The 21,125-nt window shown below is 38.2% G+C and overlaps 1 long non-coding RNA gene across 1 annotated transcript; it reads left to right on the plus strand.

The window, feature by feature from the left end:
• Positions 1-1,513: 1,513 nt before the first annotated feature.
• On the plus strand, positions 1,514-20,212 carry LOC309874704. Its single transcript, XR_014316890.1, has 4 exons — positions 1,514-1,575; positions 3,675-3,858; positions 6,063-6,140; positions 20,092-20,212. It is a non-coding gene; the product is annotated as an uncharacterized lncRNA (long non-coding RNA).
• Positions 20,213-21,125: the final 913 nt, after the last annotated feature.

Raw genomic sequence — 21,125 nt, forward strand, 5'->3', positions numbered from 1 at the left:
GCTATACATTTGTATGGTAAATGCTTTCAGACTTGTGTCAAATATTTTGATTTTTTATTTTAAACCCACATTTGAATTATGGCCTGCTGCCTTAACATATTAAGAATGAAATTTTTGTGGCATAGCACTCCACTAACCTTTCTCTGAAACATAATGTGCTCATTTTCATGTTCTCCACAAAAATCTGTCGAAATAGAAAGTTCAGAAGTGTTCCAGAAAGCCATCTTTCATCCTAGATCAAGCACATGTGAACACCTGCTCTTCCACGTTGGAAAAGTCTCAAACGCAAGAAAAGAGGCTCTTGTGAATTCCAGGATTACTCAGCAATGCCTGCTGCTGTCTTGAGCAAACACATTAGTCTGTTGCTTAAAACAGATGCAGGTCACGTTCTCTGGGCCAACATGCACAGACAAGGCTGTTGAATTGCCATCTGTGCTTAATCTGTCACTAAAGAGCAAACAAGGGTGTTCCAGCTTTCAAAAGAAATGCTGACTGGTAGGAACATGTGTGGCATTAGAAGGGCCTCCAGTCACATGGCTCTCTTCAGTTGTGCTGTCTGTTTGATTGCTTTGTTAATTCCTTCTCCAAGGCATTTTATTCTGACATTTTATGAGGATACTTATCTTATTTGGTGTCTTCCCTCTTTTATTTTTTGGTGGGGAGAGGGGGGAGGGTGAGAGGGAGGGAGAAGGAGAGTATTTTTTTGTTTTTATTCTTGAGATAAAGAGAGATCCATCATGTAATCCTCATTTTAAAATGAATTATTCTCAGAAAAATGATAATCCAAACAGTATTCTGCCCTGCTGAACCCTCATTTTTGAGCACTGAAGGAATGAATTTTAGTCATAAAATACTTCCAAATAATGAAGAGGTTTACATCTAATTAATCAAAAAAATTGGCCAAGGTAGCTACCAATTAAACCAGTATGTGCATTTATTAAAAAGATGAAATGCTACAAAAGAAAAAAAAAATCTTTCCCTAGTAGATCTCTTCTCAGTATATTGCAGAAGTTATGTAATTTCTGGACATGTCAGTTTTAATTAGCCATCTTCTTGTTCAAGAAACTATTTTTTATTTTTTTTTAATATGATTTAACAAAGAATTTGCTTAGGAATGTGAAAAATGCATGAGAAGTACTTTCAAGCTACTTTATTTTAATATATTATCTGAGGATTTTTTTTTAGAGACAATTCACACCACAATTCACATTTATTTCAGAATAAATGTTCTGCCAAAACTGTTAGATGCCAGTGGGTTTTTTAGTCTTATTTTCTACACTAGAGATACTTTTGTGGATTAAAAGTAGACTTTATGCTTTCAAAATCTATCTCTTTGAATCTCTCCTTCATATACACTAATTCATGCAGCTCTGTGTATCTTATTGCCTGTAGCCAAAGAAAGGATGTAATTTCACAAACCCTGTATTATGACTCAGCTACTGTAGCAACTAGAAAAACATATTAAATTACTTTGCCTCTAGAGGCAAGACATCTCTTTGGTAATTAGGCAAGGAGGCAGAGACACTTGGTGAAAACAAATTCAAGAAGAATCTCTCTGGATTTCAAATAACATGGGTGAGATATACATTTTTTATGAAGTGATAGAGCCCAGTGGATTTAAAGGACTCACTTACTAATACAGCCTGAGAATTAGGTTTGACGTGTGTGGGGTTAATATAATTTATCTAACAAACAATTTACTTACCTGCTATCATGAATGAGAAGCTGCAATATAAATAGCTGGGCAGTTCAATCCCCAGGCAGTTAGAGGATCTCCCAATGGAACCACTGAAACAGTCTTAGGAGAATAATTTTGTTGCACCTTCCATTGTGCTGGACAGCAGACTGGATAATTTGTTAGTCTTTAAAAAGTCTGTGTGAGCCTGGTTAGTTAGAAAAAGAGCAAATTTATGAAGAGAAAAACTTCCAAGGAGAATAGGTAGGTTTATTTGGTTCTGCATTCCACCAGTCAGTGCATGAAAGCCTCATGCATCTTTTGTAACCTTGTGAGTTTTCTTACTGGGCACCACAAAACACCATTTACAATATCTCAGAATACCTCTGTCTCCTCAGACAACTGATTAGAAGAAGGTCTTCTCCTTCTACCTTTAAGAGCAGAGACAACCCTAACCTGGATAACCCTAACTCTAACTGTGGCTAGAGGGGAGAAAATTCAGCCTTAGAGTGGTAACAAATTATTTATTTATTTATTTATTTTTGCGTGCAGCTTTGGTAAACTCAGTGTCATATTGCATCAACAGTAGGGCCCTCCATAAACATATTCCAATGTTTTTGGTTTGTTTATTTGTTTTGTTTCAAACTCTGTATGTAAAATAACCACTATACTTCATATTCAGGATCGTTTTGTGCCTTCAAATTCTATTCTGTACAGGCAGTAACATTAAAAAAAAAAAAAAAAATCTGTACGGAGATTTTTATGTCTTATTAAAACATTTCTAAAGTGATTTTATGCACTCTTTGTGGTATCTTCAGAAGACATAGCAGTGGGATATAATGGACTTTTTGAGCAGTCTTCTGGTCCATATGATGCCATTTCATCCCAGTCTTACCATATATAGACAATTCAATTTCACCAGATTCATACTAATAGAAATTAAAATACATATATATTTGGAAACAAAAATGTTCAATTTTGTTTTTAGCAGAATCTCCCTTCTGCCACCATTGTTATTTTTTAAAATGATGACAATTTGAAATTGTGACCCTGAACTGTTTCAGTTTTGACAAACTGTGTTGTCAGAAGGGAACTGCTCTGTTGGACTTTTTCCCTACCTCTACATATTAGGGCTGAGCAGATGGAAAACTACTTCTAGTACTCCCACCAGCAGTGGGATTCAGGGGATTGATGCTTTTGATGTTTTTTACTTACCAGGAACTTTAACTAGCTTTTTTTTTTTTTTTTTTTTTTTTTTTTTGTCTCCCACTCTCAACCCTTAAGGCCCTTTGGGACTGAAACCAGACTCTTTTTTGTTTGTTTGTTTGTTTGTTTGTTTGTTTTTGTTCTTGCTTCTTAGTAACAGTTAAAAATACATCCCATCCCAAATAAGAGGTGGGATGACCAAAAGATACAGAGACACATATTTCTTTTGCAGAGTGCAAACAGATTTTTCTAAGCAATTTGTGAATGGATCAAGTGCACATCTACTAATATCAAGTAAAAGATCAATGTCAGAATCAGCTGCCTATCAGGCAGCTAAATTATCATTCAGAATGCCAGGACTTGAGTACAGATGAAAGCTCAGGTTTTTATGTGGCTGTTAGCATATAGCATATTATCCATGCTTTCCTGAACTATTTAGTCTCTTAAAAGTAGCAAACTATTGAGGCTCTTAAACTGCATAGGACTCATCCTAAGATGACTATCCCTTAAGTGCCAAAACAACAGTAGTGCTCAGATGTCATTTGTTAGTGAAACTGGAAAGATATCTTGAAGTTGTAACCTGGTTGTTTTAAATTACTCTCACTTGGTGCAAAAAGCTCTGCTAAATGGAGAAGGGGTTCAGTGCGAGGAACAAAAGCATGGGTCTGGTGCAAAGGTGCAATCCAGAATAAATTGTGTTTCTGCAAAAGGACCACCACTGCAGGTAAAACACCAGTTAAGCCCTCTGACTGGAAATGTTTTAAACCTTGGCTTTCTGTTGTTTGCTCTCCAGGTTTGTTCTTACCTACATGACCGAAATTTTCCATGAGTATCTTGAGGAGTGGATATGTGAAGACTGTATACTGCTCAGATCTCCAAATACATGTCTGCAAAAATGTTGCACCAAACTGAACTGTGTAATGCCTCAGAAATCATCTTTGGCTCTCAGGGCCAAATCTGGCCAGGTTGTGACTGAGGTAAGAAGCTGAGCTCAGTGTGAGCATCGTGTACTTGCCTGGGCTAAGGCTCGTTTTTCCTTCCCTTTATGTCAGAGCCTTGTCATAGAGTCTCTGTAGGGGACAACTGACTGTGCAGGTGTCTGAAGGATGATTCCTGTCTCAGCTATCGGTATAAAAGCTTTGCCACAGACCAAAGTTTCTCAATTCCATCTGGTACACTGTTTTGTTCTTCAGAATATACTTTTCTTCAGGTATAAGTTAATGGGGGAACAGTTGCTTTTTCTGCCTTTGGGGGGGAAAAAAGAGGGTCTGGAAGGGGAGTTCACCATTTTTTTTGTATATTTCAAAGCACACCTAGTAACACTGCCTGTTATTAATGGTAATTCTCATTGTAACACCTGGTCTTCAGGTGTTTGTAACTTCCAGATTTTAAGCATGGAACTGAAATTTTCTGCTGGATTATTCTTCAGGTTTAACCTGAAAGATTAACCAAATTCCTTTTAGCTGTTTCTAAGAAGAAAAATATGAAAAAGAGTCATTTTCCTGTTAAAAATCATTATGAACCTTTTTCAACTGCCCCTGCTTTAGAGCAGGAACTTGTTTAACTAAAGAGTGACTTTGTTTTAGGGCATACCTCTTCTGTTGTGAATGAAAAAAAAAAAAAAAAAAAAAAAAGACTTCTAAAAGTTTGATTGTCTCAGGATTCCAGCTGCTCTGAGCTTATGTGCCCTCCAAGCTATTCACCTGTGTGCATACATAAAAGCAGATATTCCAATGTGGGGTTAGATCCTTCTAAGGGTTCAAAGGGATTTGGGCACCTCTGATCCATTTCAGGCTTTGTTGGGGCTAAGGTCTAAGGAGATCTTATTCTTTCCTCTGAAGAAAAAAATATTTAATTTGAATCTAGAGGAGAGAAAAGATGTATCAAAGAAGAAAGAAGGATCTACAGAATAGATAAAAAGGGGCTTGGATTGTTCTCTGGCCTTGCAACCAACTGACATGTCATGGTTTATATCTATCTAGTTCAAATCCCTTTCCACCCAAAATACATGTATGTTGACCACATCCAGACTGCTTTTTGTTTGTTTTGAGTGGTCTCTAGACCATGCTCACTCTGGGCATTGCTTGGAAGAGCATTAGTTGCTTCAGTCCTAAATGATGCCAGGCTCAGTGTTAATGGTAAGGACAGTTGTACAATAGTCCCCTGAGCACTTTAGTTTTCTGGTTTACATGAAGTTTTATGGAGGGATTGAGGTGGGAACAGGGAAAATGTTCAATTTCAGTCTGGGAACATTAGAGGAAAGACAGAGAGAGCTGGCTTTAGACAAAGTGCTTACCATGAATGAAGAGCTTCTGGATGGGGAAAGCTGGAATCACAAAGTAATTCAATTGCAGTATTTGTAAACAGCTATATCATTTTCAAACACTGCATTCTCATCTCCCAAACATCTGTCAGAGCAAGGTGCCCAAATCTCTCTTCAAGTGCAGCAATAACAGCAGACAGCAAACACAGAATGATAATCAGCCTACTGCTTGCAGTCCCAGATTAGATTTCACAGACTTTGAAGGATGTTGCATTTCTGTATTTTTGTAATGATATCAATATATAAGGGAAAATAAATCATTTGGTTGTCTCATTTGACAACTAATTTTATTACTTTTTTATTATTATTTCTTTTAAGCAAATTCCCAAGCTTCAAATTTCTTAGATTTATGTGTCTTAATTTGAAATAATTACAAGTATTGTCCAATGTTTACATTTCAGATGTATATATTTTTAGCCCAACATCCCATTTAAATGGTAACTAATGTAGAAACTTTCTTGATTTTCAGAAAGTTCATTTATCATCGTTAGGCTGGTAAATGCAAAGGAGCATTTTTATACAAATCATTAAAGGTATGGAACTGTGTTTTCAGTAGAATCACTTTTTTATCAAAGTAGAGGTCCACAGCAATGTTGCATTGCCTGAGAAGAATAAAACAGCCAAGGTAAACTGCTTACAGAATCACACAATGTCTGAGTTTGGAAAGCCCCTTTGGAGGTTGTTAAGTCTAACCCTCCTGCTCAGAAGAAGGTCAGCTAGAGCAGGTTGCTCAGTACCATGTTCAGTCAGATTTTGAAGATCCAAAGATGGAGACTTGACAGCCTCTCTGGGCAACCTGTTCAACTGTTTGACTACTTTGCTGTGAAAGATTTTGAAATGGAATTGTTTGTATTTCAGTTTGTATCCATTGTTTCTTGTCCATTCACTGGACACCACTGAGAAGAGCCTGACTGCCTTCTTCACACCCTTCATCAGGTATTTATACACATTGATAAGATATCCCTCAGCCTTCTCTGCTCCAAGCTGAACAGTGCCATGTCTCTCAGCCACTTGTTATAAGTCACAGGCTTCAATCCCTTAATCATCTTCATGGCTCTTTACTGCACTCTTTCCAGTATTTATATCTTCAGACTTAGCTTAGTCTGACTTTTGTCTCAACAGCTTTTTTTTTGTTTTAAATCTCAGACTGCTGTGGAAATGGAGTGAGGATGTGTACAGCCTGCTCTTTCTCTTTAACAGGCTCTCATGATAGTCCTATTCAATTTTCCTTAGCGGTTTTCTCAAGGGATCTGGAAGGCCCTTCAGAGAGCCATTCTCATACCCACCATAGAGTCATCCACTTGTCACAACTCGGTGTCTAAGAAACTGAGGCCCACAGCAGCAATGAGACTTCAACTGTCACCATGATATTAGAGCTGTAGGATAAACTACCTGTGAAGGAGACATCATGCTTAGCTGAATTATCCCCAATGATGTCATAGCCTTATTTAAGAATTAGCTAACTATCTCTCTGAACCTGTCAATAGCTATGGTCATAGCTATTGAAGAAACCAACTATCAGTAATCTAGATTTATTATGAATCAATTTGAGTATAGAGCACAAAAAATATTCCAGTATCTTTTCTAGTTATATGGAGTATTTTATGAACCTTTTTCCATTACTGAGATTGTTCAGAGAGAAAATCTGACAGGTCCTTAATTTGTTAGGGTAACCTGGTTTAAAAGGTGTTTAGGTTTAACTAGCATGTGGTCTTTGAAGAAAAAAGTGGAAGATCTGCACCTTTAGGGACCATACATTTTTGAAAGAAAAAGCAAAGATTATGAATCTTGGTGGTCAGTATAAATAAAATTTAATGTTAGCTTTGGTAATTTGGCATGCACTGTCAAAGGCTGCAACTGGTTTCCAGTACATATGTGCAAATAAGTTAGGCCTATTCACTGGTGACAAACTTTTAATGTAGATTTTTGTCCTTACAGAATTTACTAACTGTCTAGACAAATAATTATGTTCATCTCATAACAAAATCATGTTTCTCCATAATTCTCAAAAATAGGCCTTTTTAGTTCAGGAAAGCTCAGGATGTCAATAACAAGCAGCAATTTTTATTGTCTAATCCTTCCTCTATTTTGTAGGTATGAAATTTCATAGAAATTCAGAAATTTGCTATAGTCATAAATTGCAACAATGCCACATTTTGTTAAGAATAATGAAAATACTAAGTATATAGTGACTGAATTGTTGTATGATCTTCAATAAAATCAAAGGTATTTTACATTAATACATCTGTTGCCAACCCTGTCCTATACATGGTATACACTCTGTTTCTAATATGGTTATGCTACAAAAATTCAAAGAGGAGATTCTCAAAGTTTCTAAAGGTGAGGATGATGCTGTTTCTTCAATGTGTAATAGCTCAGTGATTTAAATACCTACTTAGGATTCAGGACACCTGAGTGTTCATTCTTCCTTTACCTAAATAAGTCTGAATTTCTATTTTCAACCATCTAGAAAATCAGCTCAAAAGGATTTGGAGACCAGACAGTGTGGCCTTAATCTGTTCTCTTGAGTCTATATGAATTTGTAGTAACATAAATTGCACACTGGAGTGGGGAGAGGAATCCAAATATCTTATCTCCCAGGGAGATAATACTCTAAACTAGCAGCTGTGAGGTTGTTCTCCGATTATTTTTGGTCCTTGTTTGCATAAAATACCTAAAATGAAACACAGATCTCTTGTCCCTGGCACACGAGAACATGGGACAGAGGCTGCATATCTGTGCTGCTTGTATGATACATTCCCAGGGAGAAGAAACAGAAGGTCATAATTAGTTCTGTGAATCTCACAGTTCTGGGAATCTCATATTCAGGATATGAAGAATGGGATTTTTTCTTCTAGCTCTGCTATCAGAAAATAAATAGTAAGAATTGCCTTGCTGCTTCATTAAACTATAATAAAGATATTGGCAGGTCTGTGTTGTGCTATTAATGGCATTCATAACAATACCCTGTTGTCCTCATTTACCAAGCTGAATATGTACTTAATTATACCCTCTAAAAATATTAGTGATTTAGATTTTTACATAATGAGTTTTTTATGTAAATGATATGTACAAAAGCAGCCCCTAGAGAGCACTGAGCAGCCAGGAACAGGGCAGCCAGGGCATGGCTCTGCAGTTTGCACAGCAGTTTGCGCAGGAGGGCAGCAGGCGAGCTGCTTTTCTCTATTCTTGGAGCAAGAAGAAGCAGCCTTCTACTGAAAGAAAAACAGTGTCCATCGCAACTGCTGGGCTGAGGCTGAAACCCAGGCAGAGGGGCCACAACCTCCCCAGGCAGACACCTATTCTCAAATAGACCTCCTGAGGACAAAAAAAAAAAAAAAAGCTGCCCAGATCCTCAGTTTCAGGAAACACCAGAATCTGGAAGTCCCCTTACGGCCTGCAGGCAGAGATGGGTATTGTGGGTACAAGAATGACCAGCTAGGCGAACTGTTAAACCAAGTTGCCTGTGGGAGGAGCTGACTAGGCAGTGTAGTGTCCAAGAATCTGAGCGAGAGATTGATGTATGATATTGATTGTGGACTGACCAGGCTGAGTGACAGCCCTGCCTTATGTCCTTGGAAGGGGAAGGTAAAATGGCTTCTAACCCTGACTCACAAGACAAGGAAGACTGGACCCTTGCATCTGCTGGAGCAAAGTGCTGCACCTGGGTCAGGGCAAACCCAGACATGAGTACAGACTGGGAGAAGATAAGGCTGAGAGCAGCCCTGCGGAGAAGGATTTGGGGGTTCTAGTGGACAAAAAGATCAACATGAGCCAGCAGCTTGTGCTTGCAGTGAAGAAGCCCAACTGCATCCTGGGCTGCATCAACAGAGTGGCCAGCAGGTCAAGGGAGGTGATTGTCCCCCTCTGCTCTGCCCTTGTGACCTTTAATGAGGGGAAATACTGATAGGACAAGGGGGAACAGTTCTAAAGTAAAAGAGAGGAGATTTTGATTAGATGTTAAGAAGAAATTCTTCACTTAGTGGGTGGTGAGGCACCGAACTGCCCAGAGAAGCTGCGGATGTCCCTGGAGATATTTATGACCAGTCTGGATGAGGCCTTGGGCAACCTGATCTGGTATTCCAGATCAGGTTGTGGGTGGTATCCCTGCCCATGGGAGGGAGGTTGGAACTATATGGTCTTTAAGGTCACTTCCAGCCCAAGCCTTTCTGTGACACTTGGAGGTACATGAAAATCAGCTTGGCACTGACATCAGAAATGCTTATTAAGATATCCCATGTTTTAGAAAATTTGTATTTCAGAAGGATTTATTTTTCTTTAGTCACTTAAAAATACTATACTTGTAGATGTTTCATATCCTCATTCTGTTGATATGCTTGACATATTTGAAAGCACATACATCAGCTTGAAATTATTAGGTATCGCTTGTCTAGAGAACTTGTAGTTTGACAAGCAAGATCAAATCCAAATGTTGCCATAAAGTTAGTGTTGCTCCCTTCTTACCTGTGAGAGCACTTAAGAGAAAAATATCTTGCTACATTACCCCACTTTAAACAAACAAACAAACAGAAAACCTACTGCTTCTTACTATGAGTTCCCTATGTTTGGCTCTTAACTTCTTGAGACAACATGTAGTTAAAATCCTTTAGCAAAAACTTACCAACGCTCTTTGCTGTTGTAAGAAGAGCTTCCGTTTTCTATTTTCTTTCTTTCTTTTTTTTTTTTTTTTTCTTTCTCCGGTGGAGTAAATTCAAAATTAATTTTTTCTTTGTGCTCTTGAATTAAATGATATTCATTTCATGGACATCACTCTTCTACATGTTGGCAGTGTGTGCAACTAAGTTGTAGTATCTTTTTTGAGTGTTTGCTATGTCATGTTAATTGTAATTTGTCGAAGTATTTCTCCAGACATATCCAGACACCCAACTAAAAATTAGGAGTAGGGAAGAAGAAAACCATTTTTCTCTTCAAATTTCAGACAGTTTTAGAAATCATCTTCATAGGGAAAATGTGCTTTTTTTTTTTTTTTTTTTTTTTTCTTTTTTTTTTTCTTTTTTAATAATCAGAGAAACCTCTTCTCATCCACAAGGGGGGGGGGGAGGAGGGGGAAGATTTCTATATTAGTCTCCAATTAAAAAAAAAAATAAAAGCTTTATATAGAAATGTTCTTAATGAGACTGAAAATACTTAAGAACTAAATCTGAAATACACTGGAGGTTTTTTTGTTTGTTTGTTTGTGTGTTTGTTTGTTTTTGTCAAGCTTTTATTGTCTTTCAAAGTCAGAAATATAGCAGTAAGGGATACAAACAGTGAGGCTACAAACCTTACACTTATTCAAACAGTTTTCTTCATGGTTAGCACTGCTTCAACTCATTTTTATAGACAGTAAAAAATGGAAAATTACATTTACTTGGGAAGAATTTTATAGTTTTCAAATAAGTCAGGGTTTGAGAAGTCTGCTATGAAGTAGAAATTTCTGTCAGTTCATTTATGACATACCAAATTTTTTCTTCTGGCTTTACTCCCTCTACATCATCCTCACCCATTAGAGTCCATAATAGCACATTAGCCATCTCAAGCTATGGAGCTAAAAATGAAGATTTTTGCCATATGAGTGATTTGCATACTTTTCAAGTTCTAACCTTTTAGAGAGTATATAGCTACTTTAACACTTAATTCTACATTAAAAAAAAAAAAAAAAGCATATTTATACATACAGCTCTATACATATACATGGTTATTTTACGCGGAAAAAATATTGAAATATATAGGAAAATTCTGATTAATATTGATTTTATTTCTCTTGTTGGTTGTTAGGGGGCTGCTTTGCTAGAAATACAAAAAATGAGTTCTTCAACAACCAGCTGCATTTTAGACCTTGTCTCAGCTCAGACCATAGTTGGAAAAGGCTTATGTCACTTTATTCTATCTTTGTCTGTCCACAAATATCTGTGTCAGAGACAAGATATTTGTTTTCACCTTGTTAAATACCCAACCCACATAAGCATCATTCTCTCTTAAGCAGCAACCAAGAGAAGTTTTTGAATGCCGCTTTTCTCTTTTGAATATATTTTTTTTCTCCCAATAGCAAGTGGACACATAAGGCTAATGTCTCTTTCACCTTGATACAAAAATACTAGTATGTTTGTGATGGTTCCCATGACTACACTTTGAGGCAGCTTGAAAAATGAAGTGAATATATATAAACAAACTTCATTCTCTTCCTGACCTTTGGTAACATGAAAATGATATGAGCGCTCATGACAGGTCAAGGTGTGTGCACTGTGACTGGGCTGTTGTACCCCCATTTTTTTAAATTTTTATCATTATTTTGTTCTTTTTGTCCTAATTTTGAGCTGCATTTATTATACAATGTATTTATGTATATACGCAAATACACACTTTAGCCATGGTTAAGCAGGCTTTAGTGTCAGTTTTCTCCCTTTTAATGTCCAAATTAAGCCTCCATTCTAATCTGTGTTTACATATATTCATTTTTTTAATCATATGTGTAAGGCCTCTTATTTCAGTAGGACATAATAATGTACTTAAAAGCCATCCTGAATGGGATATATGCACCTGAGGGGAATAGAGTCTCTAAAAGATAACTCTTCAAGACAGCTGTTTTGACTGCTTTGTCATATACAATACTAGGCTTTTTTTTTTGGCTCTTATTTTGCAAGCCCTATCTCGGTGTATGTGAATCACTAGGCAGTATGCAGCAAGATTAGAAGTGATTATATATATTTATTTAGGGAGCTGAATGTCAAAAGCTTATTGGCTCTTAATAGCTGATGATGTTACAAGTTAGACACTTTCCTTGCATTGTCACCCCAGTTTAGGTTTCATGGTGGATATCAGCTTTGCACTTCCAGTCTTCGTAGGTGAGCTGCATGCTCTTCTCCTCCTTGTCCTCCTCTTCCTTTGTAGAGATGTCTCCTTCATTCTGGGCTATGGAAGGGAGAGGGGCTGTGAGAGAGTTCTCATCCATGATGCTGTCAATACTGTTCTCTCTGGACATTGCCACTGCTTCTTCCTGCTCATTTTTCCATGCGTCCAGATGTTGATCCATAATGTACTGGCTGGTGTTGTGGGGCGCACACATCCCCGGCAGGCAGTACCCTGCCATGTTCATGGGGTAGAGGTACCTAGTCATCTCTTGCAGCAGCTCAGGAGGAATGTGGGACCTGTCTGACCCGCAGTGCTTCTTCACATTCCAGAGTGGGGGACTGCACGAGACTCTACCATCACTGCCCGCTGCTGGCTCACAGGGCTGCTGCACTCCCAAGGAGAAACTGTGGTAACACTTGCGGGCAATATGGATGGTCTGAGGCTGTTGATTTCTTGGGGGAGGCCTGTGCTGCAAAGCCTCTCTGGGGCTGCTCTGCCCACCTGCCCTGGCTTCTTGGAGAGGCTTCATGCAGCGGTGGTGTCTCCTCCTCCTCCTGCTGTCATGCCACCAGTGTGCCCCCCCAGACCTCTTGTGCCACAGTCTCTGTGTGGGAGAATTGTGTGGTCCCTCCTGCACCCAGCTGCCATTTGAAGAAGACACAGAGTGGTCCTGTTCCCTGTGGTACTTCTCTTTCCTTGGATTCCTTATCTTTGTCTCTCGGTTAAAAAAATGTTTCCTTCTGTGCCTCTGCCGCCATCTTCTGCCTCTACCAGCCTTCCTGCACAGCCAGAACAAGCCCCACATGTCCATCTGCTCCCACATCTGCCCTCGCCTGTCACCACCACCCTTGCCTTGCTGGGCCTCATGGTGCTGCTGCCAGTTGGCTGTGGCCAGCAGCATGGTGCAGCTGGCCAAGAAGTGCCAGGGGCAGCCTCCTCTCCCACCAGGGCCCTGCCTTGTAATGAGGATGGCGTCCCAGTCCCTAGGGGTGGTCTTTGGTTGGCAGGCCCATGAGGGAGCCCTTTGCCTCTTCTGCCCCATCCTGGCAGCCTGCACTCCCACTGCACTGTGCCCAGAGGTTTTCATCTGGAGTGGCCTGGGGGAAAAATGACAGACCCTCCTGGTGGCACTGTTGGGGTGTGTCTGTGTCACTAGGTGACACCAATGACAGGAGCGTCTCCCTCTGTGACCTCACATCTGGTCAGCTTGGCGAGGGCAGGGCGCATTTCCACAGCCCTCCCATGCATGCCCAGGCAGAAAACCAGGTCTAGCTTTAATGTTAGTCCTAATTTTTCCTTCCTTCAAAGCACCTCATAAAGTGAATGAACATTACTCTTGCCAAGTGGCAGAGAAAGACGCAGAAGGACTAAATAACTTTCACAAGTCTAACAGAAGTCCACCAAAACATCATTCTTGCTCTCCTGGCTGCAAATCCTTCATGCAGTCCTTCACAACACCTGTTGAAAGTATTTCCTGTCCTTTCATAGTGAAAGGAAGCAAGATACATAGCAGGCCTATCTCAAGATTCATTCCCTGTACATATTATATTTATAACACTCCAAGCACTCCGTGTAGTATTCCTTTTGTTGGCTTCACTGAGTGCAGAGGAAATAAACAAATAAAGGTCTCTGTTATGGTGCGAGACAAAGCCTTATAAAAGTTAGGTTGAAGACAGGTGTTAAACAATACATTTATTTCTGGGAAAACAAGTATTGTGTCCTTATTCTCACCACACAAAGATAAGGCTTTTTGTTTGCTCAGATTTTTTTTTATATATATATTTTTTCCTGTGTTTGTCTCTGTGAAAGTCCTAAAGGCTCATGCAGCTGGGAAGAAGTGGGTATGTATTGCTTTAGCCCCCTTCTCTACCCACTAATAGTGACAGGTCAGACTCATGTTTTTGTATTATGAGATGCAAATGCACATTTACATAAGGTTCTGTGTCCATCTTTTGCTGAGAGATGTTGTCAAGGACTTGAAATGATTTTAATTTTAATACTTAATGACTGCAATATCTGTACAATATACCCTGAGACATAAATTGCTCTGATGACATTTATATTCTACTTATTTATATACAAAATAAAAAATAATAGCATATTTTTAATATGTAAAATATTTTTATGTAATATTCCAGAGAAAATGATTTTTTTCTTGCTTTTTTCCTAGTACGATTATAAAAAAAAAAAAAAAGTACTTTTTTTTTTTTAATTATTTTCCTCTTGGAAGAACTTCCCCTTCCTTCAGCATTTATTAAAGATGTAAGGTAAAAAAGTGCATAGCATCAAGCTTAGGAAACATAAACAAAGAAGAGGTGAAGAGGTACACCTATCCTTAAGGTTAGGCTTTGGTATAATGTCCAGTGTTACCATTTATCAACGCATGATGGCAGTAGTAGTACATGAGATGATTAACTGATAATGTATGTTACTAAACAATCCCTCATGCATTTTTTCTACAGATAGCTACAACTTTTCTTTATGAATCTTGACCCTTACTGAGCTCAGCTCCATGGAAGACTGAAAAAGAAAATGAAGATTCATAGATTTTGTTTAATCAAAGTGTCTCTGTTACTCCAGATATAGCTTGCGATCTCAGTCTCACTGTATATAGTTGCAGTCTGATGATGTTATTAACCACAGTGACTTTTTTGAAATCTTTCTCTGTCTTACCGTCAGCTATAGAAGGTTCTGAATATTCTGTTATTCTTTATCTCTGGGTCTGATTTCAGCAGTTAGGGGGCCTTCTCAAATTAAAACGAAGATTACTTGGCAGCTAAGCCAGTTAATAGTGTCCCCTTATCTGTAATCAGTTTTGAGAAAGGGATCAAAGGTGCTAGGAGGGCAGATGTAGAGATGTCTTACATTGACTGAGCAAATACAACTTTTCCAAGCTCTGTTGTTGCTTCACCTTCAATATGTCAAGGAAAAGTCTTTTAGACATGCAAAAGTAATTTAATACTCACATTGATTGATTTAATTTGATTTGATGTCATTACTTATCTTCTTTGTGAACACTGATATCTTCAGCCTTTCTGAAGAATGTGTCTACATGGATTCCCTTTGGATGAGCTCTTAAGTAGAAACCAGACATTTAACACAAACTCCCTGTAACTTGAAGTGGTTGCACAGTGTTGAACAGTTGAGATTCCTATGGGTCTGCCAAACTGAGACAGATTGGTCCTGTGGCTTAAAGCACCTATGTTCTCATCAATGGGTTGTTACTGAGACAAGTGCGTGTCATTGTAGTTCCAGAATTTAGCAGCAGAAATAGCTACATCACCGCAAAAAGCTCAAGTTAACAGGATTTACTGAGAAGGGCACAAGAGTAGCATAGCTACAGTTTCAGACATCTGAAATTCCCCCAGCACAGTTCCTTCCCCCAGGCAAAGACAAGATTCACAAGTTATACATTCCTCTCACAGCAGTCCTTGCAGCAGATGTTCTGAGAAGATGTCAAACACACAACTGCTGCACTGAACAGTCTATAAAATGTAACAGCAATCTTTTTTTTCTTTTTTTCTTTTAAAGCCATCTCTCATTTTATTTTTTAATTATTTTATTTTATTTATTTATTTTCCTAAGAGCATGGACCTCCTAGCACTGAGGAACTTGTGGCAATTAGCCTTAAAAGAAATGATTCTATCCACTTGCAGGTGTGGTGGAAAACAGCAACAGAACAGACTGTGCACACAACTCAAACTCATAGCCTTGGCACTATTAGTGCTAATCTCTGAACTATTTTCTCAAGTGGGAATAATATCAACTCCTTTACCTCTGATAGTAAGGGTAGTGTAAGGCCTAGTCAGTTCAGGAATTCTGATGGAATACTGGCTTTCAGACTGTGAATGCAGAATGAGTGGAAATACCATCCTACAACCTGGAAAATAGGTTAAGGCAGGTCTGAAGGCTGGCTGCCATGCTCCTGGTCTCGTTAACTGTCTGTCAGGAGCTGCAGCTGTTTTACATTCCCTGGCACAAGGTCCTGCAGTGTGGAAGGAATGATACCTTGCTTGGTGTCTTTCCCTGCAGCCAGCAGCTCAGACACTTCAGGTGTTATCTGCAGGCACCCAAATTTTGTGTTTTTAGAGTAAAATTGTGCACAGAAGGCCAATGGAGATAGGTAAGAAACTGAATTCAGCGAAGCACAGCCGATTTCTTCAACTACAGGTTGCAGAATAGCTGGGAATCACTGTTTTTTTGGATTCGCTTCTTCATTCTTAATAGACTTTACAGGTTCTTGCCACAAGATTGAGTATTTGGCAAAGAGAACCTAGTATCTTCCATTCGATTCTCAAGTACTTAGGCTCTGCATACAAATAATGTATATGCTTTTCAGTCTGAGGTGGCAGAGAATTTAAATGTTATTGTTGTTTTGCTCAAAAAAAAAACAGTACACCTTTCTTCCCGTGTTGAAAATATACCCCTTTGTATTCCATGAATTCATTTTGAAGTAATTAGTTGATGCTAGGGTGGTCTAGGTCTGTGTCTGTTCCTAAAAACTTTGTCTGATTCAGATGCTGACAAGAATGTTTGAATTTTCAGCTTCAGAGAAATAAGATTCTTTCCTGTTATTCTGTCCCTCCTGCTTCCTTACTTTTTCAAATCCACCCTCTGTTCTCTATTCTCCTACACTGACTTGCTATGATCTTTTATTTTAAAGATTGCATACATTAACTGTTAAAACAATCATATGTATAGTTCAGGTGTAAGGATTATACTGCAGATTATACTGTGGATTAAAAAAAGAAATCTATTTCTGTAATACCTGCACGATTCTCAGGCCATATATTTAGTTCCCCATCCTGGTAATTAGTTTCAAAGGATGATTTATTCTTTTGTGTAAAACTGGGAAAAGCAATGAAAAAAGCCATTTTGGAGGAATAAGTTTTCTGACCTTTTCTGTGGTGACTCTGAAGTGAGGCTCAGATCTTGTTGGTTTGGACAATTCAACAAGTCTTAAAATCATACTTGAACTCAGTTTTCTATTTTTCTTCTTACACACCAAAAACTTTGTCAGAATCTGGGAGCTTTGGTTACTGAATGTTGGTGTCTCAACCCTTCCTCTGCTTAGGAGAGGATATCTCTTTGGAGAGAGAATTCACTGTGACACAGTATCGTATTGCCACCATTTTGGGGATCATTACAGGAGATTTTGCTATCTTGTAGAGCAAGACAAAAGGAAAGCTGTTTTCTACTATAACATTTTGTTTGTCAGACTTGAGCACCAGTGTATCTGCTGAGTATAAATTTTAATCTATTGGTTTATTCTATTTGTTACATTCATAGTTGAAAAAATATCCTAAATTAATATCTGAGACTTTTCTTTTTACCTGCTGTAAGTTTTCTATATTATTGCTTGAAATTTGGATTCACCCTCCCTTCTTTTTAATAAATCCCTAGATCTCATATATGTTGCTCTTGAAATAATTACAGAAATTCATACAAACATTGTTTTTAAATGCCACCAAATAAGAATATGGATAATGTTTTTGCAGGTGTCAATAAAATAAAAGGTGAAAGGATTCAGTGGCAGAAAGCAGAAAACATTACTATTTTTACATTAATGTATCCATTCACAACAATAAAGGAGATCACAAGAGGCGTTCTATATATGTAATGAATAAAATGTAGCTTTATTCACCCCCTAGAAGGCATGGCTTGATAGTATGAGCACAGCACTGAAAGCAGAAAATTTCTAAGGAGGAATACTTACTTTTCTTGGACTCAGCAGGCATTTTGCCATTAACATTTTTATAACTGGGATTTTATCCTCAGTGTCTAATGCTGAGTTTTACATTACACAGTTTTTTAAAGACTCTTAGTTCTTCTGTTTTTATCTATCTTTTGCTGAAATCAGTTAGATTCATGCACATTTGTTTTGTGAAGGCAGGGTGAAGATATCTCAAGTAGAAATTTTCTACAAACTTTTATCTTACAAAAGTCAGTGGAAAATAGTAGCTGTGGTGCTACTCACGGCTTTGATCATATTCCCTGTGAGTCTTCACAGTCATTGGGAAAATAAGTTGACATGAATAGAGTTGTCTACTTTCTGCATCTTCAGCATTATCTTTTTATTACTGGTGAATGCCAAGCATCACATTTCTAACCAAAGGACACATTGTAGAGTTTTGTCTGCTTTTCTTTTGGTGCAGTTCTGATACAAGTTCTCCTTTTGGTGAAAAATCACATTGACTTTTTGCCTGAATCACATATTCATGATTGCAAAAATCAGAACATTTCCCTGATGCAGGCATATGTATGGCATATATTTGAATGGAGAAGTTGCAAGACTGTTTGAAAGACGAGCACAGACTTTATGTTTGGCAATGCTGTTGTGGGATACTGAACTTCAGAGGAAGAGAAGCCAAGGTGGCACATGCCCTCTGCATGCTGAGCACTTCTGGACCTCTGAAGAATGAAACTTGGTAGTGAGCTTCAGAAGATCTGTTCACATGAAGTGGGTCTTAACCTGAGCGTCACAGTTGAGCTCCATTAGGCTCAGTCTAATTTATAAAGTGGGAAAAGTCTGATTTATAAAGTGGGAAAAAGTGGGAAAAAAGTTCAGAGAAACCACACAAAAAGAGAAATATATGCACAGAAACTGTGGACTCCCTGGCTAGATTTCTGCAACTGGTTAAGGTCTGCATTCGATTAGTATAGCTGACCACTATACAAAGGATAGGGCTCTTCTCTGTAGTTTTTGAGGTTTTTTCCAAGACAGAGTTTAAAGAGATTATGTTCTGTGTAGTATTTCTTGACTTCTGGAAGTACAATAGTTGATTTTTATCTACCATGGCAATTTCTGCTCTTATTTATTTATTTATGTATTTATTTATTTTTTCCTCAACATACATTTCCTTCTCTGTACTTGATTTGAGAACAGTTTGCAAAAACATCATCAAACTGCAGGTACAAGCTATAAAATATGTTTGGGAAAGGTAACTGAACACCCATATCCCCCATTATTTTCTATATATGGGGTGCATCACACTTGTCATGATTAGCAAGGGTTTTCCTCACCAACTGATATGTGTCTTGCTGTGATTAAGAAAGACTTGCTGTGATCAAGAGAGACTTGCTGTGATCAGTGGGTGTGGACAGAAAAGTGGGTGCAGGCAGCAAAGTGGGTGCTTGACCCCTGCTTGACCCCTCAGGGGACAGATGCAGCCTATTGCAGCAACTGTGAAAGGGGCTTTAGTACTGTCCTTCACTTCACCACCAGCCTTTGAATTTTCATCTTTTCCTGGAGCACATGCTCCACTGGGAATGTGAAGAGCTGCTGATGGCATGAGGATGGATGACCTACGTTTTGAATGACATGAATGGCTAGAATATCTTTAGCATAAAAATAGATGCAGCTAAGACTTCTGGGGGTTAGCTGTTCACCCTCCACCTTTCAGCAAGACAAGAAAGAACCAGAAGCAGAACTCTCTCTGCTCTCAACTCTGCTTTCTCCCCCTCTGGCTTCATCATGTCACTCCATATCCTGTCCTTGGCTTACCTCACCACCTTCCTCCCAGATTCATCCCCTGCTCCATCCCTTATTTGTGTAGCTGATTTGTATTTGTGTCTAAGTCATCTCAGTTGATGTAAATTTAATATTTTATTTTAATAGAAAAATAAAACAGGAAGAAAATAAATTGCAAGATATGGTGGTGTGTTCAATGAGGAAAAAAAGGCAATGTCTCATGTTCTCAGGACTTCGTCCTGACTTCAGACTTCATGCTCTATTACTCAAAAATTTTTGCTTTTTTTCCACTATTCTACTGTTCTGCTGGACTCTGCTTTTTGGGCAGCAAAACACACATTTTCTTTCATAACTACAGTTAACAAGAATAACAGCATGTTACAGAGATTTTAAGCAAGAGTGTTACAAAACTTATTGTACCATTCCAGTGTAGCTTAATCTCTAACATTAAAGTATCACTCCCTGTAGTCAGTGTCCAATAGAACATACAATCTTTTTCCTCCTCTATTTTAGTTTTCACTTGATTCACAAAACAATCTAAAAGTGGTCTTTATTTACATACAGATTGACAAGAACGGGGAAGCTGAGTCCCAAAGGCAAGAAGAAATAGCTACAGAACAAACCAGTATAATTTCTGAATATTTAAAAAATGTATTCTATGTTGTCCTTTTGAACAATAAAAACGGGTCAGATATTAGACCTGAAGCAAAGTCTGTAGCTGAGATTTCAATTTATTTATTTATTTATTTATAATCATTCATTTTTCAGCTACTTTTAAAGAAGAGGACTGAGAGGTGGAAAAATAAATATTGCCTCAACTCTAAGAGCAAATATATAATAAAAACTCATGTCTTTGGATGGAAATACTAACATGAAGAGAGCTGTTCTACAATTTGTTCTGTGTCAGAAAACAAAGAAAAATTGCTTTAAACTGAAGTGAAGCATCCAGCTATTACCAGTTTTTTTGGTTGATTTGTTTGTTTGTTTGTTTGGTAGTTTTGCTGCCTATTGGATTTCAAATAAGACTGCCAATTTGTTTGTGTCATAGTCGTAAAGGCATAGTCATTGTAGCCTGCTGTATTTCTTCAACTCTGATTTTAGCTTGTCTAAATTTGTTGTACACATTCCCAAAACATAAGGGTGAGGGTGAAGAATGTGGTCCCTGTGCAAACTTTCTATTGCCTGGCCCAACAGAAATATAACATGTCATTTGCACTTGCGTTTTCACTTAGATGAAAGAAAAGTTTGATATTAAACAAATGCCAGCTTGCGTAAGTGGAAGGGTTTGTTTTGTTTTATTGAGATTTTTGGTCTGAAATCAAGCATTTATCATCAAAGATGTGCAGGTATTATTTGCTGCTCTTCACAGTAGAATGGAATGATCAAGCACTTACACTGTACCCTGTGAATCATTTCTGGGGACTTTTTCGCTAGAAAAATATGTTAAAGTTTTGTGTTGTTCCCTCCTACCCCCCCAACAGGAGAATAGTTGTTCAGACTATCCAAAGGAAGAGAATTTCCTAAACTTTAACTAGTAGTGCTTTCAAACAGCAAAGCAGAGAAGCTCAGTAATAATTGGAAACCAATCCATGGCTCTT

Source organism: Aythya marila (genome assembly GCF_965140915.1).
Source record: "Aythya marila genome assembly, chromosome: 1".
NCBI lineage: Eukaryota > Metazoa > Chordata > Aves > Anseriformes > Anatidae > Aythya > Aythya marila.